General features: G+C 36.0%; 1 pseudogene; it reads right to left on the minus strand.

Moving 5' to 3' along the window:
• Positions 1–6,699: 6,699 nt before the first annotated feature.
• LOC142634490 (putative isoaspartyl peptidase/L-asparaginase 3) lies at positions 6,700–10,892 on the minus strand (annotated as a pseudogene).
• Between the last annotated feature and the right edge of the window lie 13,254 nt (positions 10,893–24,146).

Raw genomic sequence — 24,146 nt, forward strand, 5'->3', positions numbered from 1 at the left:
CCTCATTCTCAAAAGGTGGAAATCAAAGCTAGCCTGGCAAGAAGTCAACTTCTTAGGCTGCACACTTTGGGTTCAAATCCACAACCTTCCTGCTCTCTGGCAATCGGAGAGTAACCCGAGTATAATAGGATCCAAAATTGGCGAAGTTCTAGAAGTTGATTTCACTAGAGATGGAGGGCATGAATGGAAAAGGTTTTCAAGAATCAAAGTATATGTCCCCATTGCTAACCCTTTACTACCTTGAGTGTTTCTTCCACAAAGCAATCTCGATGACCTGTGGATTGGCCTAAAATACGAAAAAATTGCGGATATCTACGACAGATGTAAAGTAGTCAGCCTTGAGGAAAAATCATGTATGGAGGAAGCTCTTCTCCTCTCTAATCCATTTGGTTACAAATTCCATGCCGTCAGGCCATGGTTGAGAGCAGACAACAGGGACTGCCCTCGGGAGTTATTCGCTATTCCCTCATCCATTGTGCTGCCTACCTCTGAGGACATCCAGGACGACAAAAATGAACACTCTCACTACCAAACAACCAGGCCTAATCAAACTTCGCAGAGCAACACGTCCTTCAGAGGAGTGGGATTGTGCATGACCCCAATTCAAGACAAAAATCCTACTATCACAGCGAATGCTAGTGCCCTAAACCCCGCCACTCTATCTCTTCAGTCGCTGTGTTTGAACCTAGGATCACTGTTCCACCGGAACTTGATTCACGCAATGAAAAAGCACTAGGTGGGTCTAACCCATCAAGCCCAACACACCAGAACATATATGAAACCCAGCATAGAGAAGCCCATTACACCAATCCCAGCCCCATAGAGTCATGCATTTCACTAAGCCCAACCTTACCCAATATTTCTTTCACTCTGCGAACTGATACTCTGCCATTAACCAAATCCCTAAACCACTTTACTCCACTTCTTTTTTTCTTTTTTCTTTTTTTCTTTTTTTTTTTGAAAAACACACGTACATATATAGGAAAGGGGCATGAGATCACTTTACTCTACTTGAACGTCAATCCCAGAAGAGAAAAATCACGGAAGAGGAACTAGCCATATTCTCCAAAATACTAAATAAAACCATTGAAGAACTTGAAGCCGTTTACTTTGATCCGGAAACAACCACTCTAATCCCACAGTCTAGGCTTGAGTTTTTCATCATCTCTGAAAGGGAAAAGTCCAGCGTTAGCAAGCCTAGTGTCCATGGAAAACCCCTCAAATCAAGGGCACTGCCCGACCCCCCCCCCCCCCCCCCCCCTCCGAAATTACTTACTCACAGTCCGAAGCTTCTATTTGTATGGTCAAGGAGGTGGGCCTTATCACACCTCCAACATCCTCAGAGACGGAACCAGAATTCAAAAGTGGGAGAGGGGCAAAGCTTAAAACAATTTTTTTTTTTTTTATGAAAATAAAAATTAACATCTATTTTATATTCAACAATATACTACATATAAAATAAGTATTTCTTAAACATTTCAACACATTTATCAAAATGAAACTCGATGCTATTTCAGAGGAGATCCAAAATATATATATATATATATATATATATATATATATATATATATATATATATATATATATTTAAGGGCAAATTTTAAAATTTCAAATTATATATGTATACCAGTTTATTTTTTATTTTTTTTAAATTAGGGGCTATTAGAACCAAAATTTAAAATTTCATCACATATATATACACTAGCTTCTTTTTTTTAATTCTAAAGGATAAAGCTTCTTTTTTTTGGGTGGGGGGGGGGGGGGGGGCGCATTGTTTAGTTCAATCCCTGAACGTCCCCATGAAGACCACTGTAATAGTCTAATCCCACAATCTAGGCTTGAGTTTTTCATCACCTCTAAAAGGGAAAAGTTCAGTGTTAACAAGCCCAGTGTCCATGGAGAACCCCTCAAATCAAGGGCACATAGAGCACATCAGCAGTGTTCCCCCACCACCGAAATTACTTACTCACAGTTAGAAGCTTCTATTTGTATGGCTGAGGAGGCGGGCCTTATCACGCCTCAACGTCTCCATGAAGACAGTAGGATGGAAATGTCGAGGCATATGCAACGCCTCAACAATTCGAGCTCTTCGAGCTCAAATAAAAGGGTCGAACCCCAATATCATTTTTCTTTGTGAAACAAAAGCTAACGAGAATCACATGGAAGAGGAGATGAACTCTGTTGGCTTCTCAAATGAAATTTTAGTAGATGCCAAAGGAATACTTAGAGGCCTCTATCTTATGTGGAAATTTGGTTTGAGTTTCAATTTAGTTGAATTTAATAAAAATATTATTGTTGTTCGTATCTCTAATGATTGGATTTTGGTCAGCTTCTACAGCCCTCCTTTTGTTTTTTTTTTTTTTTTAAAAAAAATCCTGGGAAAACCTGTCAGCACTAAGTGAGTCTTTAGAGTCTATTGAGAATAAATTATTTAGTTGAAACTAAAAAATTTTTGCTGAAAGTTCTATAAATAAAAGTAAAAACTAGTTAAAATAGTATAGTAAAACCTATGAATAATACCAAAAAAAAAAAAAAAAACTGAATAGTAAAATAAACTAATTCTAAACTCACTTCCCAAACGCAACCTTAATGTCCCCTAAGTATGTTTGGGAGATTTCAACTTCACCTGCAATGCCAATGAAAGGTTTTTGGGGGGGGGGGGGGGAGAAGGAGGCTCATCTAGAGCAAATTATCTGCAAGAACGTCAAGTGCCATGGACCTAGGTTTCTCTGGAAATAAATTTACTTGGGCCAAGGGTAGATAGGGAGGACCTGCTATTAAAGAAGACTAGACAGAGCCATTGCCAGCATATCATGGAGACTAGCCTTCCCAAGAGCATTAATTTCCCATCTCGGAGCAGTTGGTTCTGACTACTCCCCCATTTTACTAGATTCCAACCCAGATGATTCATTTGCTCACAAGCCTTTCTTATTTGAAGCTGCATGGGCAAGAGATCCTAGATGTTTTAATGTGATTGATAAAGCCTGGGGTGACAAGGTAAGAGGTTCCGAGCTTGTGAAGTTGTATAAAAGGTAGGGAGCCACCAGAAGAGCCCCTAGAGAGTGGGACAAAAAAAATTGTGGTCAGTGCCAAGACGGGATTAATGCCTTGATGAAAAAATAAATCAAATCAATTCAGGAAGTTAGAAGCTCAAAGGAAAATTGCAGAATAGAATCAAGCCTACAATTAAAGCTAGCAGAATGGCTGATCAGAAGTAAAAATCGAGAGAGCTCTAGCTAAAATATACGGACAAGAACTCCAAATTCCTCCACCTATCAACTATAATCGAAAGGAAAAGAAACAACATAGATGCTATCACATCTGAGCAGGGCTGTGGGATTACTAAATCCAAACAAATTCTAAAACTACTCTTTGATGGTTTAAAAAATCTGTATCAAGGGGAAGAGGCTTGTTTCCCAATAGACCTTGAAAATTTGATCTCTCTAGTAATTTCTCAATTGGACAACTCCATTCTCTGTAGCATCCCACCGCCCGAGCAAATAAAGAACACACTGTTTGGCATGCAAGACCTCAAAGCCCCGGGCCCTGATGGCTTCCCTGTGTTATTCTATGAACAGTATTGGCCTACTATGGGAGAGACAGTAACTAGAGTAGTCACATCCTTCTTTGAGATCGGTAGTGTGCCCAAAGAGATTAACAACTCCTTCATAGTTTTGATCTCCAAAACTCAAAGCCCATCAACCTTTAACAACTTCAAGCCAATCAGCTTATGCAACGTTGTGTACAAGGTTATATCAAGAATCCTAGTAGGCAAGTTAAGACCTCTCCTAAACAAAATCATATCTCCTTACCGATCAGCATTTGCCCCAAGAAGATGGATAGTGGAGAATCAAATTATAGTTCAAGAACTCCTACACAATTTCAAGACTAGTAAAGTCAAATAGGGATTTATGGCCATAAAGATTGACCTACAAAAGGCTTATGATAGAGTTAATTGGTCTTTCCTCAAAATGGTGTTGTTGAATTTTGGGTTCGATAATGTTTTTGTTGGATGGATCATGTCCTATGTCTCCCCAATCTCCCTCAAGGTGTTTGTTGATGGAGGTAAATCAGATCAATTTAAACCTAGTAGAGGGCTCAGGCGAGGTGACCCATTATCATCATGCTTGTTCATTCTTGCTCAAGAGGTCCTTTCAAGAATCATCAATGGAGACTTTGAGCTCAAGAATCTATCTAGGGTCAAGGCAAGCATAAGGGGACCAGCAATAACTCATTTAATGTATGCGGATGACATCGTTATCATTTCCAAGGCTACCAGCAGTGAAGCTTCCTCAATCAATCGATGCTTGGAAAAATATTGCCTGTGGTCTAGTCAAAATCTAAATAGAGCAAAATCTGGAATTTTCTTTTCAAAGAAAGCCCAACAGAGCACTCAAAGATCCATTAAGCAAGCCCTCCTTATGAATCGCCTAAAAAGAGATGCAATCTACTTAGGTGCCCCTCTTTCTCACTAGAGCCCCAGCTAGGGATTTCAAATATCTGCAAGATAGAATTGAATCTAAACTATTAGGCTGGAGAAGCAAATGTCTCTCATGGGCTGGGAGAGGTACTCTCATCACTGCCGTAGCTTAAACAATTTCCTGTTACACCATGTCATCTTTAAAAATCCCTTCCAAAATCCGTGATAACATCAACGCAGCAATAAGGAAATTTTGGTGGAAACCAAAAGACCTTGAAGGAAGACTCTTAGCTTGGAAAGCTTGGGATAAGCTATGCCTTCCAAATAGCAAAGGTGGTCTTGGCTTCAAGAAAGCCAAGGAGACGAATCAAGCCCTTCTGGCCAAGCTAGCTTGGAAGATAGCATCAAAGTGGGACAGCTTGTGTTTGAGCATTTTGAGAGCTAAGTACAAATTCTATCAGGATTGACTCCATTAAAATCCACCGAGATTAGCTTCACCAATTTGAAGAGCCATTGAATGTGTCAAAGAAATCATTGTCAAGGGAGCTTGCTTCCTAGTTGGGGATGGCACCTCAATTAGTGTCTGGATGGACCCGTGGGTGCCTTGGATCCAAGGCTACATCCCAACTCCATCCCAACTCCAAAGGACGAAGACTTTGTCCAAACACCACTCTTGGGGTCTCAGCTTATTTATGAGGATCTCCACACTTGGAAAGCCAATCTTATCCATGAAATCTTTGAGCCTCTTTCTGCCAAAGCCATCCTCTCTATGCACCTCCCTTTAAGGCCTAGACCTGACACCCTAATTTGGCTTCCTAACCCAAAAGGTGATCTCTCAGTTAGCTCTGCATACAAAAGCTCCATAGAGATACTCTCATCTCATGATCAACCTAGACCCATTTGGAAAAAGGTGTGGAAGTGCAGAATCCCAAAAAGAGTCGGGGTGTTACTGTGGAGAATAGAAGCAGATGCCCTCCCCACTAGAGAGAATTTGGCTAGAAGAATAGCAGTATCTGACTCTACCAACGTGCTCTGCAAACAAGACGTAGAATCAAGCTCTCACCTGTTCCTCAGATGCCCATTGCCAAAGGTCTCTGGTTCTCTTGCTGTTGGGGATTCAAGTCCGAAGAACATTAAGTTTTATCAAGCGAAGACATCATCAACTTAGTGGTAAACCTGCCCAAAGCCTCGTGCCTCTAGAAAACCAATGGATATTAGCCTGGACATGGCACTCGTGCTAGATGAAATCTGGTGGCTCAGGAATAATGTGTTTTTCAGAACGGGTCCATTGACTTAACAGCCTCCATCAACCACATCAATGCAAAATCTGCAGAATTCTCCGCTCTATTCGTCAAGAATTGTGAGCCTGCCCATCCACCTGCCCCTCCCCAATGGATCCCCCCTCCCGAAGGGGGTATAAAGATCAACATTGATGCAGCAATAGCTGCGTCTTCCACTGCCTTAGCCGTTGTTGCTAGAGACCACAGTGGTGACGTTATCAAAGTGTTCATAAAAACTTACCATATGTGCACACCAATTCAAGCCGAAGCTTCAGTCATCCATTGTGGAAGGAGTTGCTAAGTCATGCTTCAACCCTCTGTCCTCTGATTGTGGTTCTTCTGACTGGTCCATCAGCAGTATTATTAGTAGCATTTAAGTTTAAAATGCTCTTTCTTTAGCTGTTGTTTTAGGTGGGTCCGTAGAGAATGCAGTTTTGTAGCTCATAAAGCTGCAAAATACACTCAGAGCCATAAAAAGTCGTTTTGTTTCAATAAGATTGATCTTCCGGAAGTCCTACTTTGCTTGTGTGGAAGACTGTCACCTTGCTTCTCCTGAGTTGAATGAGAATTGAAGATTATCAAAAAAGAAAAAAGCTTAAGTCTAGTGCTTTGGACCCAACATGATGCGGACACACTGTTCAAAATTTTGTCACATGTCAACATTGTGTACCATCCAATGCAACACCGTGTACCGTCCAATGCACTAGATGGAAGCTTTGCCCTTAAAACAAACCCTGTTGATATCCATTGTTGACGTGTCTATTAAATGCCAAGATCAAAACAACAAAAGGGGAACAATATTTTATTTTTTCTGTTTTCTATTTTCTTTTGTTTTTTCATATTTTCCTCTCTCCCCCAACTGCTGAATCACCTCTGCCATTGCCATCTGCCACCATCTTTCCCCCCCCCTCCTCTCTTCAGCAGTATATAGGTATCCCTTTCAAGCTAACACATTCTTATTATAATAGGTATAACACTCCAACATAAAGACGTGTGAAATATCATAAACATTTTCTGTGGTATGTCTAGCCGTATTAATATCATCCAACTACAATTATTCCATATCACTTAAATTTCAGCAATAAATAGAAAACCATCCACAATAATACTACACATGAAGTATCAAGCTAAAAGTCAATGTATGAGAGTTCCTAATTTAGGACAGCACAGTGAAAACCTCCACATCATTCACCAAGTATTGAAACATCCATCCGTGGCAAGAACAGGTTGTGATATTGCATCCTTAACAGCAAGCTTAGGTTCCATTCCCAATCTCATACTATCCACAACCTGATAACTGAAATCACATGGGAGAATGTCTTATAAGATACAAATCAAAGACCAGAAAATTAGATTCTTTTTATTATAGGCATATCACTGTAGCTAAAACATGGATTGTTTCAAGCATGAGAACACGCTATAATTGGATATACTAGATACACAAGGTAAGAGTGCAGGCAACCAAACATGCCTTAAAAACATATTCATAAATTGTGTGCATAAAGTTTCCAAAGGATCAGCAGTTTGAAGGTGCAATCAAGCTCAGAGGCAAGCATGATTGGGTGGGTGTGTTTGGAGGGTTTATAGTTCATCCCATCCAAAATGGTTACTATGCTTAGTTAAATAAATCAAGCCAATCCAATTTTGTTCTGATTTCCTACTCTGTAAAGAGACAAAAACAAGCCTAGTAAAGCTTTCGCTTGACTTATTTAGCATCATGCATAAATCTTGATTACATTTCGTAAGTATACACAAGTGTTGATTAAAATGAAGATTATAGACATATCTTGAAGCAAACCCATATAAAAAAATGAGTAACTCAAATTCTTAATTAATATTAAGTTTGTCAGGTAAAAAAAGTAAAAGAAACCAATATTGCTGTTAATGTTTTTCAGTTTTTATTCCAGTGCTTCCCAGATACTCAAAGAACTTGTGAAATTTTGCTTCTGAATGATAAAAAACAACCAGTAACACAAATGATCCCAAAACTGAAAGCCAAAAACTTCACATTACCATGGAAGGAATCGCATCATAATGTCACCATCGGCCATCCTCAGTTGCACCACATGCACAAATTTCATCTTCAGCATATGTAGAAGATCCTGTGATGGGTCCATCACCTACCCTGCATTCAAGGAAAAACTTCCATTCAGTTATTTCAGAAAAAAGGCTTATACAGCACATCCTCACTAATTGGCATAGACCTGCTCTACTTTCATGATATGAAACATCTGTTTTATTTAACTTTATAAGCTCAAATTACCAATGACTTATGAAGTTATAGAAGAAAAAATGACCAGAAATAAAATATATATAAAAATTCTGACAATGGTTACACTACAATTCCTCATGCAATATGGATAGACATAAGATGTCACTCTTCAAAGAACAACAATATGATATAATCAACTAAAAGTACACAAGCTTTATCCTTCAAGATCTCATATCTTCTAACTATTTTATCAGACTATGATCTTCAGAAGATGGCGTTTTATCTGATATTTTAATTTTACTCCTTCATTAGTCCTCTCAGAGAAGACCAAGGTCAATAATGTAGAGATATAGATGATTTTCCCTGTACTCTAAGCCTTAGATCTATCAGCTATCCTTTACATTTTCTGGTAGTCTGATGGTAAAATGTTCATTATTCAAGGCTTGTTCCCTTCTTTTCTGTTATTCATTCATCAAAAGACCCAGCTGAAAGGACAGTGGGGATAGAGTCTCTAACCAGGAAATTTTTTTATAATCCATCTTTTTTGGACAGAAAGGGTGAGTAGAAAAGGTGTGAAAAACAGATCATCAACCATTGCAATTCCACATTGCAGTCAGAATTTCACCATGTTGACAGTGTTGTGATTATTCTTTCAATCATCCCAATGTGAGTTACTATATGTCAGCAAACTACCAAAAAACTTAACCACATGGTTATTTATATCCCCATCATTGTATATTCCCAATCACACTGGTATGTAGATTATGTGTGATGCAATCATACTGGCACACAGGATCTTGCAATGCCAGACCATGTACTCGAGAAAATTTGTCCCACTACAGCAGCTAATCTAACATATGCTATTGATCTTTACTTCATTTCTGAACCAAACTAATTTCTAATAAACTGATTTTCATTAGTCATATTGTCAAATGTTTTGGTTACCACCAATATACTTATGGTCAAGAAAGCAGATTCAGTATAGAAAGAACCATTTGGCTTTAACCCAATGCTTGAGATTAAAAACATGATCCATAAGTGTAAAAGACAGTGACTTGTAATAGGAAAAATTACCAAACAACGACCAAAAAAAAAAGTATCGAAAAAATTACTGACTCAATTTGTTTCAATTTTATAATCACCACTGATGGTTGGGAGGCCTCATGTTAACCTTACCTGCCACATATCATAAATGTTGCTCCATTAGTTGATGTACCAATAGCGATGTGCCCCATCTATGCAAGAAAAATAATTTCAGTTGAATGCAATGAAAATGATGAAAGGAACTCTGATGGTACACCAACTTACTTTATCAAAAACAGCCCTTGCTATAGTGTCGTGGCTGTGAAGACCAACAAGAGAAGATCTTGGTTCAGTAGTTTCCATGTCTTTGGAACATTCCCTTCAATAAGGTCAAGAGAATCCCTTGGTTGATATGGGCCACCAACCATTGGCAGGTACAACATTCTTCCAAAAATTCGGTTGGCAGCTATTTTCCTTCCATTTACTTCACTTTGCAATAGACTCATATAAACTAAGGTTTGTGTGTCCTGGAAGACCCATTGAAATGGCAAATGCCGAGGCCTGCTCTCCAACAAGCAAAGTGTGTTTTGTATGCTTCATTACTAATCAAGCAGCTCTGATGCCATACTTCACATACCTCATAGTAGCGACAGCTCCAACCTCCATTGTCACATATGCATGTCCTTAGCAAGCACATAGCAGATAGTCCATTTCCAATGTGCACAGAGAAACAAGCCACAATAAAGAGAACAACAATAGGTGGTAAAAAAGAAAATGAAATATGTGAGTGGTGGTTACCCCATCCATGACCAGAGCATCAATAGTAGTTTCTCCATTTTCATCTGGACTTCCACCAGGCCCAACTGTTTCAGATCAAAAATCATATAAATATAATGGACAATTAAACAAATTCATCCATCATGCTTTCAGCCGTGACAACTGAAAAAAACCAGATGAAGTAAGTACTCTATTGTCCACCAGAAGCCATTCTTTTTAACTATTGGCTCCAAGTACGTTCAATAGACTCTAAATCTAACGAGTGTGATGATAAACCATATGCTCAGAATCAATAAATTAACTAATAAATTGTTTTGACATGTTTTTACTCTGTAGCATGAAAATTAAGACCCAAACAAGCTGAACTTACCGTTGACCACCCAATCAAGCACAATCATAAGACTAAACCACAACCCACAATTTAAAACATGATAAAGAATCATATGCTGGGAAAAGCAACTGGATTATCAGGGCATGTAAATTTATAACAATCTGCCTTTCAATTAATTAAACACAATCATATTGAAGATCCAACCTGTTCCATCACACCTCAGTTCCTCGCAAGCCGAACAACCCCCCACAACAGCATCCACGGCTGAAAGGCCACTGTCAACAGCCCTCCAACCAGCTCTAACAGCATCTAAGAAGGGCCAAGCGCTCACAACCAAAGGGTATTGACCTGAATTCACAGCTTCATTTCCTACTACCTGATCAAACAATGAACAAGTACAAATTAGATTGATTAACTTGAATTAAAAAAATAAAATATGGGCCTCGTACTCTTACTACCAAATTTCGAAAAAGAATTGTTTGATTGCTGAGAAAATGTAGGAGAACAAAAGAAATTATACAATTTCAGAAATACCCATTTAGAAGACTTCTAAAAAGAAATTATACAATTTCAGAAATACCCATTTAGAAGACTTCTAAGCCCAACTAGTTGGCTATGTTTGATTCTTCGCATTATACAAGACATAAGATCAAAATGCTATCTTTCCTTTTCCCCATCCCATTTTCCTTCAATTTGTCAGCAACCAAACAGCGGGGAGGGGAAAAGATATTGGGAAAGCAGGAACAACCCAAAACAATAAAAAAGACATAGGATTTTGTTGACAGATTCAGGGATGAATTGGGTGTTGAAACATTCCAGTTTCTGTTTAATTTTTACAATATTCTCAGAAACCAAACAGAGAGCAAATGCAAATTGTTGAAATATTAAAGGCAGAAATTTTGCCCTCATTCCCATGTCCTTACCCCCCCTTTTTTTTTTTTTTTTTTTTTTTTTTTAGTCCTTAAAATTATGAAAAAAAAAAATGTTACATCTACAACATTTTTAGAATATATTCACAACAACAAATTATAGGTAGTTAGTTATTATTGATTTAAACTTGAACTTACTTTTATGCTCCAACAACGGCAACTAGTAACAACCTGCCACTTAAGATTTGTTATAAAAATATTGTGGACATATTATTTCTCAATCAAAAATGCGTTTCGTTTTGGTCCCTACTATCACTCACTTAAAGGAAATTACTGATGTGGCAAATAGAATGTACTGTTGACACAGTAAACGCTAATATGTCCATTAAAATAATATTAAAAAATTTATCTAGTATTTAAAATATGTCATTTTAGCATTTTAATAGTATTTTAATTTAATATTTTAAAAACAAAGAATTTCTAATGTTCTAATTTTTTTTTCATTAATTTTTCAAAAGAATGTGTAGATTTTTCCCATGTTCTTCTCCAGAAAATGATTGATTGTTCTTTATATTCTTCCCCCAAGAACATGGTTGTCCATAAAAATTAAAAACCCAAGATTTTCTTTTCTTTTCTTTTCTTTTCTTTTCTTTTCTTGCATTTTCTTAGCATCAAAACAGGGAAAAACACTTAAAACCCATGATCAAACTCAACAATTCTAACACAATCAACTAATGAAATTCAAACCACGGTCAGATCAAAACCAAAAACACTAAAACCCAAAGCTGATTCTCATCAATAAAATACACCAAAACACAAGCCAATCCTCATCAGTATTAGATCTGGTCAAATCAAACCACGGTTAGAATTAAAACCCAAAATAAACATGAATTCAGTTCTAATTTCATTTTAAACATGAACACAACCCAGATATTTAATCTTAAGAACACAACTATAATACAAGATCACAAATACAATAACCTCCATAACATAAGAACACACAAACCCAAAACCTCTAGTAGATCAAACATCAAAACCCATTAAGACCAATGTCACGCCCCGAACCCCTAAGGGTCCAAAGCGTAAGAAAGACATCTCAAGTACCTATAAACTTTTCATTTTTGACAATTCAATCCACATAAATCCTATCAAGTACCAACATCAAGAATTATCATAATAATTAATACTCTCAAAGTAAGTCAGAGTTCTAAACATTAATTACAAGGACTATTGGCCACAAAAGAATAGAGGTCTGAATAATGATTACATATCAACAGCTTGTCCTATCAGTGGGAATACAGTCACAACTATTATAATATACAAAAAAATGAGTCAAGCATATTCTAAGATGTACAATATCAAATAACTCCATTACAAAAGTTCAGCCTCCATCAGTAGTTAGTCTAACTACTATTAGCCACTAAAAAATTATCTCAAAATATTGTTGCCTACTCTGAAAAGTTTATAAAAATAATGGGATGAGACAGGGCCCAGTAAGTAGCATAATTAATAGGGGTGGGGGAAATGCAAGTTTCATCTTCAATAATAATAATATGACAAAAATGATAAAATAATGAAATACAAAATTTCTCTAAGTAACTACCTTGAAACAATATACTATAATTTGTGAGCATCAACAATATAATTTCCAAAGTCATAATATCTAACATATGGTAAATTTTCTCAAAAATACCACACTACCACTTAGATTGGTCAGGGGATCTACCCATTCACAACTGGCATAATATTGTCCTCTCTAGTATGCAGACTCTTGACCCTATGGACAGCAGCCTCACCCATACCCTCAAGGTTTTTCTCTCCCCCCATGGGCAGCAGAGAGAGCGCGTCAAATAGGCCCTCTCTTGCATGTGGTCTCTTGGTCCCATGAACAGCAGCCTCACCCACACACAATTAAGGAACCTCTTCCCCCCATGGGCAGCAGGGAAGAACGCGTCATCCAAAGTGAAAGGGCACTGATCTGGATTTGATTCCGTTGTGACAAAGACTACGAACCAAATTGGGTGATCACCGGAAAATCACACATGACATGGTGTTAAAACTACATGATGCTCACATAGTTTATGTAATACCCGAAAAGAAAAGAAGAAAAAAAATTAAAAGGAGGGGTATTTAAGTAAATTTGTTTATGGGGTCAATTGTTATAATTAAAATTACTAAGGGGTTTTTAGAAAATAAGGTTGAAACCCTAGTTTATATAGTCTAATTTAAGTCAGCGTATACTGACAGATGTTTTGAGGGAGGAGACTAGCCAAAATACTCAAGTAGAGAAGATTTGACTGCACAATTGAGGTAAGAACCTACGAATTTCTTTCTTGTTAAATCTAATCTTTATTTGGAATTAGAGTATTTTTTATGTGAGTATTTTGGCCAATAGTGAAATTATTTAAATATTCAACAGTTAGAATAATGCAATCGTATAAAAGTTTAGATTTATTTTTGGTATACTGGACTTTGTACCTGCAGATTTTTCTGCCTCGGTATTGTGATTTTTTTTTGGTATGCCCATTGTTGTGTCATGCGTGTAAGTGTAGATGGAAGTTGCACAAGGTGAGGCATGGTGAGTTCAGTTCTACACAAGTTACTGCCTTAAGAAGTTGTACCGACTTGTGGATTTGGTGAATAGGAAAGTCATGGTGTGGACTTGAAGTCTCTGACAAATAAATTAAAAAAGAAAAAAGAAAAAAAAAAAAAGAGCACACGTGTAGAAGATAGATCAAGGTGGTGTCCTTTTCAAATTGACTTTTGACTATATATGGCTGTGTATGGTGTATTATATAGGCTTTATTCCTAGGGAGCTATTAGCAGTAGGAAGTAAATGAAATATATATATTATGAATATGTAGAATTTTGATGTGAGATATCAATGGACAGTTGTTGGATATTATAGTAGTTTCTCTTTTGGCCGGATACCGTTATAAGTCATTCTTAAATTATTTGATTATTGAGTGAATGGTACTTGCGAAATTATTTTAGGTAATACCTAAGAATTTTAGAAGAAGTGTTAGGGAGAAGTTCCTTTTGATACGGCTTTTGGAGGTAAGTAACCTTATCCTAAGTGAGTTTTATTTTGCTTATGTTAATGTATTTTTAACTACTAAAAATTTGTTTATAATTGTTACAATTTTATTTCTATTGTATCACAAATTTCAAAGTAAAGAATTATCACAAATATATCTAGTTACTGAATATATGATGTGTTTTGTTTAATTGTTTTTAGCCATACTGATTCAAAGTAAAGAATAAAAAATTTTCACAAATATATATGAGCATTGAATATAAGATTTATTTTATTTAATTTTTTTTTTTTTTTGCTATATTGATTTAAAGTAAGAAATATAGAAATATCACAAATGTATTGAAAATATTGAAAATATGATTATATGTATATGCAATTGAATAAGATATATTTTGTTAGAAATTGTGAGTTCATATATATGATTATAGACAGTCTAACCATGAATTGATTCTGATACCCAAACCAATGGGGGTTATTCATTGGTATTCTGATACCCAAACCAATGGGGGTTATTCATTGGTACTCTGATACCCAGCCAATGGGAGTTATTCATTGGTATTCTGATTCCCAGCCAATGGGGGTTATTCATTGGTACTCTGATGCCCAGTCGCGGGGATATAGCGTGACCATAGTCATAAGATTATTAAGAAATATGAATTTCATTGAATATTTAATTTATTTTGAGTCCTTAAACTACACATATGATTATGGAAATGTTTAAGTATTGGAACTATTTTGAGACACAAACACTGCTTATGAGTTTTGGAACGTATTGTAAGTTATGGCTTCTAGATATATGAGAAACTTACTATTTTCTAAACCATCTATGATATACTTGTAAGAGTAAAGTATGTGATCTATGTGCAACCTATTATTTTAAGACTATGAAACTTCTTCAGTTAATTTGAAAACACATATTACACCTATTACTTTATGGATCTATTACTTGATAGAACTTCATAGGATTTTGGTTACTTATTGAGTTGTCCTCACCCCCCCCCCCTCCCTCTTTCTCCTTTCAGATTTTGATCAGGAAGAGTAGCATATGTTGGGGCTTCCGCTGGGATGTGTGCCTGAGTGAAGTTTAGGAAATCAATGGAATAAGATTTGAATTTTTATGTTTAAGATTACCATTTTGTGTGGACCCTCAAATTTAAAGGGTTTAGTTATTTATTTATTTTTATTTTGATGTTGGAAGATTATTATTTGAAGATCTTTCGAGAATTGATTATTGAGGATATTTTCAAATTTATGGACTTGATGAAATTTTCTTTGAGGATAACTCTTTAATTGTTATGAGGGCCTTACATACTTGTAGGGTGTAAACTTTATAAGTGTGTGGCCGTTGTCACGTGCCTAGCTCTCACTTGGGTTTGGGGCGTGACAGTTTACATCCAAGTAGTTTCAACAAAAATCTTAAATAATCTAGTTCCACAAAGTTTATAAGGTTTTCAACTTCATTCTTGCCAAAAAGATTTTCTATCAATTTCTCAAGTACTAAGACAAGATAAATTTTCTATTATACCATAGACTCCATAATTTCCTTATCAAAGATTAAATAATAGATACTTTTCCATATCAACAATTCACACTTTACCATAATGCAATACCAAATATAATGCATTTCTATATATACTAATATGTAATAGGGTCACAACACGACAATTTTAAGAAAGCATATATTCATATATAATTTTTCAAAATGTGTTTGACCCAAAAATATCATTTGTGAAATATGGTAATTTTCTAAAAATATCTCATTAAGAAGCTACTTACCTCGCAACCACAAAAGCCTAACTCTCCAAGCTCCAAGAAGATTAGCTAGAACCTAAACAATATCAAATAAACCTATTACAATAAGTATAGAGCTTGAAATTGTATCTAACCAAAATTTAGGATTTGCCAAATAAATACTTAATTAGGCAAGCCTAGTATTTAACCTCATCAATAATAATATATACCATTCTTAAAGTTTCTCAACAAATTTATTCACAAGGCATCAACTTCAATTTATAAAGTTAATCCATTTCATAATATCTCTAACATTATGACTAGCTTTCATAAGATTTACACTACATCATTAAGAGACCCATGAAAGCAAAAATCAACATATCCTCCAAGACAAGAAATTTAGAATTTCACTAACTCCAAATAAATCCAATGACAATGGCAAAATTAAATTTACTAACCATCATACATTATATCTTAAAACCCCTAAATTTTTCCACCATACATAAACCTTGAATAGCCATTTTAGCACAAAATATATATACCCACTCATCAAAAATTCCACCAATACAAAACCCATACATAAAAACACATAAATATCACTTCCAATGCTCATAAATCACATTGGTATCATTATCAAAGCTTAGATAAAAAACATCCTCAAGCAAAATTGTAAAACCCACCAAAAGATTAGAAATTTTTACCTCAAATAAAATGATGAAGATGCTTAAGGGTTCCTAAGTATTTTTCTGGTGATCTTGCTGGAAAAATGATGGTGAGATGGTGTGGTTTGGAGAGGAGGCCGGCGGTGAGATTGAGGGAGTGAAAGAAGAGTGTTACCGAAAATGAAAAAAAGAAGAGAAAGAAGAGTTGGAGTAGTGAGCCGGTTAAAGAGAGAAGAGATAAGTGAGAAAAGGAGTGGTGGAGAATGGTGAGTAGTGGGGTTAGGTGGGGCACGTGGGAACCCAAAAATCTGACCTCTTTTTTATTTATTTATTTTTTTTATGGTGGGGCTGACTAGGATGTGACAACCAAAACATCTCAAATCCAAAACACTAAAAACCCATTGAGACCAAAACCTAGCAATCACGATCTGATTGAGAGAGACCCACTGATTTGAGAGAGAGAGACACCAATATGAGAGAGAAACTGAGTTGAGTTGTGTGGAGACGATGGAGACGGAGTGGCAAAGAGGATCGTTGGCAACGACGTTGAAGGAGAATGGTGTGAAGGTTGAAAAGCGAAAGGGCCGGTTCACCGCCAATTCGCTTCAAATCACCGTCGATCTTAGCCCCTCTCTCTCTGAAACCAAATCCAAACCACCTCCGACCTCAACCCCTTTCTCTCTACACAAATTCAAACCACCACATCTCAGTCTCTCTTTCTCTAAACCCAGATCAAAGAAATATCCCAAAAACTACAACCTGAACTTAAAGAGAAAAAAGAAATAAGAGAAATCAAAGAGGGAGAGAGAGTGACGTTTGAGTCTTTGACCTAAGAGGGTGAGAAAGATAGGAAAATGAAAATTGAGTTTGCACCGTGTTTGAGTATTGTGTTTATTGATGATGTTGTGTTTGGTTGACAACATAATATGTTTTTGGGTTTTGAATTTTCTGGGCATGCTCTTGTTCAAGATAAACCTAGATCTCAATTCATATTATTTTTTGTTTTTAATTATGTTTTTAATATTTTTATTTAGTTAAAATTGATAAATTAATGTTTTTAATTTATATGCTAACGTGGATTTGATGTGGCATTTTAAAAATGTCAAATAAATTTTATTATTATTATTTTAATGACCACGTCAGCTTTTAGTATGCTAATAGTGCACTTTGTCTGCCATGTAGACAATTTTTGTTAGTGAGATGACGATAAGGACTAAAATAGAACGCGTTTTTCATTTTAGGGACTAAAAATGGTAAAATAAAAAAGTAGGGACCAACATGGGAATGAGGCCAAAATGTATGGATGAGTATTTTCGCCGATATTAAATTTTCAACAAAAAAAAAAGGATGCTAAAAAAATGTCGAAGTATGATTTATCAAAGAATATAAATTTTGGATGAAAATAGCTATATAGCTATTTAGCTATTTAGCTATTTAGCACCACCAATTCTAAATTTCTCTCCAGATTAAAGAGGTTTCAACAGATTAAGAAAAAGAGAAGCACAAACAAAAGAAAAAAAAAAAAAAAAAAAACACAGCAAAACACAAAGAGAAAAAGAAGAAGAAGAAGAAGAAGAAGAGAGACACAGACAAAGATAGAGAGCAACAAGCAGAGGAGGAACACACAGCATCAACATTAGGTTGAGATTTTATCAGTCCCTTTCTTCTCTAAATCTCTCCCTCTCCCTCTTCTTAAAATTTGAATTTTTGTTTGGTAAAACAAATAGGGTTGGTTTTTATGAAGAGTTCCCAACTTCATACATGAAACTTTAAATACAAGTCCCTGATTCGTAAATCCTATTTGAACATTACCAAATAGAAATTCTCTCAAGTTTTGGTGCAGTGTTTTCTCAACTAGAGTCTTCGATTCTACCAAATCAAATGGAGTCTTTGACTACCCAATTAATGTAGCCCTTGACTCTAACATATTTAAATAAAGTCTTTGACTCTACCATGTTTTAATGGAGTCCTTGACTCTACCAAATCAATAGTCCTTGACTCTACCATATTCTAATGGATTCCTTGACTCTACCCAATTAATGAAGTCCTTACCTCTACCAAAATTAATGGAGTCATTGACTCTACCAAACTAATGGAGTCCTTGACTCTACTCAAATGAATGGAGTCCTTGACTCCCAAATAATGATTCCTTCAAATTCCAACATGGCTAATTTTTTTTGGGATTCGTAACTTCTTAATCAAGATTGAAGTTAATAGTTCCCAAAATAAAAATGACCATAAAAATTGATTTGAGTCAAGTTTCCAATTCTCAATTTCTAAAAACTTGCTCATAAAATAAAATAGGATTCTTGACATTCCAAATCATGTTCATAAGTTGAGGTTAAAATCAATTATCTCACCCTAGACAAAATTATTTCAATACTTAATTAAACACCAAGTATTTAACTGAAAGGTCCATCATGTAAAATTGGACAACCATACTTGAGGACTTTAAATCTAAAATCTCAAAATTAAGAACTACGAATCAGCTTGGTCCCCGTCAAGGGCACGTAGCAACCTAAATAAATTATTAGGTGCAGCAACAAATAAATAAAAACACTTATCTCCTTAAACATGAAAATAAATAAACTTATGTATAAAGACAACGTGGTTGGAATCAAAGGGTCTTCCCTTGAAAGAAGAGATTGTAATTAAGAGATACATTATCTTGAATGGGTACTACTCACATCAATAAAACTCATACACCAAAAGGCCTATGGGTGAAATTATGTTTGATGAATTTGGCTAAATAACAATTCATGTTAAACCTAATTTGACAATGTTTGTCAAAAACATAATTTTACAACTCTTGTTAAACATGATTTGGCAATGTTCGTTAAATATGATCTGACAAATTTTGTTAACCATAATCTAACAATTATTGTTAAACATGGGTTAACAATTTTTTGCACACCCGGTGGGACCCATTCTCCTTTTCATCTCCAACTATGTTTCTTATACATGAAATTTTGTGTTGTAAATAGGTCTACCAATGGCCCCCCAAGTGACTATTTACTTCCATAAGCTTCTTGCAACTACATGAGGAGCAAGTGGTTGTCGCATAACATTCACCCTTGTTCGCCCTTCTGTCAACCTTGAGGTACCAAATGATGAACACATGACCAACATCCAAGTTTCTTCTACTTCAATGGCTTCAAGGAAGAGGAGGGCAGGAAAAATGTCAAAGCTAAAAAATCTCAAGCTAAGGGTTCAAATGTGAATGGCCCTAACACTATGGGTATGGCCCAAAGGCTTCTCCCCATTCAGATCATGATTGGCTCTATTCCAATCATTTTATGAACAATTGAGTCTATGATGACGACAACAATTGATGAAAGGGAAGCTAGTCCTCCTGAAACCCCGAAGGTGAAAGTCACTAAGAAATCTATCAAGATAATTTGACAATGTTTGCTAAATATAATTTAACAACTCTTGCTAAACATGATTTAACAATGTTTGTTAAACATAATTTGACAAATTTTGTTAAACATAATCTAACAATTATTGTTAAACATGGGTTAACAAGATAATTTGACAATGTTTGTTAAATATAATTTAACAACTCTTGCTAAACATGATTTAACAATGTTTGTTAAACATAATTTGACAAATTTTGTTAAACATAATCTAACAATTATTGTTAAACATGGGTTAACAATTTTTGGCACGCCCAGTGGGACCCATTCTCCTTTTCATCTCCAACTATGTTTCTTATACATCAAATTTCGTGTTGTAAATAGGTCTACCAATGGCTCCCCAAGTGATTGTTTACTTCCACAAGCTTCTTGCAACTACACGAGGAGCAATTGGTTGTCGCATGACATTCACCCTTGGTTGCCCTTCTATCAAACTTGATGTACCAAATGATGAACACATGACTAACATCTAAGTTTCTTTAACTTCAAAAGCTTCAAGGAAAAGGAGGGTGAGGAAAAATGCCAAAGCTAAAAAATCCTAAGCTGAGGGTTCAAATGTGAATGGCCCTAACACTATGGGTATGGCTCAAAGGCTTCTCCCCATTTGAATCATGATTGGCTCTATTCCAATCATTTTGGGAACATCTGAGTCCGTGATGATGACAACAACTGATGAAAGGGAAGCTAGTCCTCCTCAAAGCCCGAAGGTTGAGGTCACTAAGAAATCTCACTAAAAAAGTGAAAGGTGACTCCTTAACCAAACGCAGTGCGGCCTCACATGCTTGATAACTTCACCAAAGAGTGATCCTGTTGTCAAGGGAAAAGAAGTAGCCATGGACACTAATGCCTCCTTTGAAACGTTGCCATCAACCAAGCAAGGTCCTAGGAAAAAATATAAGGAGAGAAGAAAGACAAACTTCTGAATTATTTGATCATTATCCATTAATCACTCTTTGTGCTGAACAATCAAAAAGGGCCAAGTCAAACTTGGAGGTTCAAAAATGGGCATTCTTCTAGGGCTATTTGTTGGCAAAAGAAGAAAATTTTGGATTAGGGACAAGTTCAAAATACAAAAATGTGACAGAGATTTGTGAGGAGGTTAATAATTTTGCAAGGCCTTAATTAGGTCCTATCACACGCTCTAGAGCTCGCCTCATGTCCCAATCTATCATCGATGATTCATCAACCTCCACCACTTCTTCCAATACTATAGAAACACAAAGTGATTTTCATAGTCCATTATACGGAGATTCAAAGTCTACTTTTCAATAAGAAGACTTTCCAGAAATTCTAATGGATCAATTTGGAAAAGTGTTAAAGATCTCAGATGAATTAAAGACAAGTCTACTTTTCAACACAAGATGAATTAAAGACACTCATTGCTGAGGGAATAAAAGAATTTCATGCATCTATAAATTTACCCGTTTATGGATATCGAAAACCTTATCTAGCTCATTATGATTTTGTTTTACTCCCAACGGTTTATCAAAAACCAAATTTTGATAAATTTGATGGCTTAACATATTGACCTCAAGAGCATTTAGTACATTTTTATTCAGCTTATGGAGAATCTGCTTTGTCAGATGCTTTGTTGACAAGGCAATTTGTTCAATCTCTCAAGGGCTTTGCATTTACTTGGTATACTCATAGTTGGGATGATTTAAAAAGTGCTTTTCTTGCCCAATTTGTAAGCTTAAAGAAAAAAGTATCAAGTATTGGTTTATCCAATGCTCGACAAAAATCAAATGAAATTGTTAATGACTTTATTACAAGATAGAGGAGTCTAAATCTACAATGTTCTAAAAAGTTGATTGTACAATCTGCAGTACAAATGTGTTCAAACAATCTCTTACCAGAGATTGCCACTTTCGTAGGGACTGTAGAACCTCAGAGAATCAGAGTTTTGATGCATTAGTCTCTAAGGCGAGCAATGTTGAAAGACAAATTGCCCAACAAAAGAGTACCACGCAAAGGTGGCGTAATTTATAAGAAAAAAATACAGAAGGAAAAAAGCTCCGAAATAGTGGAGAAGTAATGGCTACCTTTGTCAATAATGGAAGGCAAAATGGGAAAGGTAAGGAAGGCTCGAAAAAGCTCACTCTTGAAGCGAAAAAGAAAATAAAATGCTCATTCCTTGATGATGATGATGTGGAAGAGACTTTTAATGAGTTAATGAAAGAAAAAACAATGCAACTCCCTGAGCCTAAAAGACCTTCTAAAGTTGATAAGATAGATGACCCTAAATATTTCCGCTATCATCAAATCATAAGCCATCCTCTATCAGAATGCTATATCTTGAAGAATATAATTCAAAAAATGATAAATGATGGTGAAATCAAGGTAGATAGTTCCTCTTGAGTACTAGCTGCTACATCAAATATCATTTCCTTTCTTGAGGAGGAACCAAAGTCCACTTTACCTTGCCCACTGGTAGAAAAACCAAATAATGTTGAAAAGATCAAAAGGACTCTTAATGTCAAGGCCGAGTCAAGCAATCTCCCAAGTCTTTATGAGCTTATGACTGAAGCAAAATTAGACTGTTGGGACAATTCCTCTAACATGAAAGATAGAAATGAAGAAGAGGTGCAAACATATATTGGTAAGAAATCCAAGAAAATGGCTAAAAGGTCATTACCAATCATTATGCCCTTTGAGAAACCAGGAGTCAAAATTCATGGAAGGAAGGATTACAAGAAAAACAAGAAGAAAAAGAAGAAGACTCAGAAGAAAAGCACGAGTTTAGAGGAAGGAAAATATATTCAATCTGAGAGAATGCCAACAACTCTAGTTGAATATCTTCCTAAGGAACTTCTTCAAAATCATTCTGAGGATGAGATGAAAGAGGAAGTTGTGCAATGTTGCATGGTTTCAATTGATGACAATGAATGAGAGGTAAATGAAGTAACTTTGCTTTCAGGCCAACATTTGTCACTACCACAGAAGGAAAAATTAAACCAAAAATGCAAAAGATGATTCTTCTAAAGAGAAAGAAGGCAATTCCTCACAACCCTTGTCGCCTAGACTATGCACTTCATGTTTGGAATGCATAATGTTTAGTGATGAGGACCTCCAGCTCGGGGAAAAATTTCCTAATCGGCCCTTATATGTCAAGGGCATGATTAGAGATGCATGGTTATCAAGAATCCTATTGGATTACGGATCAGTCGTAAATCTTCTCCCTTACAAGACACTCAAAGCAATGGGGATGAAGCCTAAATAGTTGTCCCCATCCAATCTAACCATTCAAGGCTTTGACCAAGTTGGCCAAAGAGCCATGGGAACCATTTCATTAAAAGTGGAAATAGAAGAATTGTATTCTGAAGTTCTTTTCCATGTAATTGATGTCGATACTTCTTATTACGTTTTTTTGGGACGCCCCTGGGTACACACTAATGGCATAATCAGTTCTGCACTTCATCAATGCTTTAAACTTTTTGATGAAGATGGAAATGTGAAAAGGGTGTACACTGATCCTAACCTTTTCATGGGAGAAGAGGTGAATTTTCTTGATGGCAAATTTTAAGCAACAACCATGCTTGTGCATCTATCCAAAAAACAAGGATACTGAGGAAGAAGGGTGAGGGACAACGAGTTTACCCTTGTGTAAACGAGAAGTTCATTAAAAAGTTCTACAATAAAAATAAAGCCCGCTAGGTTGAAAACCTTTATATAAGGCAACCTAGGCAAAAGTTATGGCACAAAAAAAAAACACAAAAAAATATCCTTACTTGGAACTACGTGATGAATTTGTTAGGTTCTAAGACCTTAGGGATTAATGTATTAGAACTTCAATGTGTATTGTGTTGGCAAACCATGATCGAAACATTTAGTCTAGGTTTAGACTTGCTCAAAGTTTGGTTTAATGTAAGTTTGAAATTGAGTAGTTGCAGGAAATTATTGTTCTATTTCTGCACGGCTCGATTGATTGAAGAATAGACTCAATTGATCGAGAATCGTGCATTAGGAATTTTTTGCAGAATTTTAAGTCGACCCAAACACAATTCAAGCCCATTAAGGATTAGGGTTTTAGATCTACTTCTCCCACTATATAAAGGAAACCCTAAGCACGTTTTTAAAGGCTTCTAAGAGAGAGAAGAGTGTGCCTCTTTTTGGATCTAGGGTTTGTACCCAAAAGCTCTCTTGAGTCTTTGTTGCTCATATTGCTGTTTGTGTGAATTTCTTGTGAGATCTGAGAGGTGCTTGCCTTCACACAAGCTTGGGATTATCAAGAAGGAGATTTCTTCAAGAACTTGATGATCGTTCAATTGCTTCCATAAGAGGTTAAAGATACACAAGTGGGAGTGCTTGTACTTGCTAGAGAATCCAAGAAAGAAGGGGTTTGTGGTCTCGGAGCTTGCACATGGTCGTGTCAGTAAGTTCTACTAGTG

The sequence above is a fragment of the Castanea sativa genome, chromosome 5 (assembly GCF_040712315.1).
Source record: "Castanea sativa cultivar Marrone di Chiusa Pesio chromosome 5, ASM4071231v1".
NCBI lineage: Eukaryota > Viridiplantae > Streptophyta > Magnoliopsida > Fagales > Fagaceae > Castanea > Castanea sativa.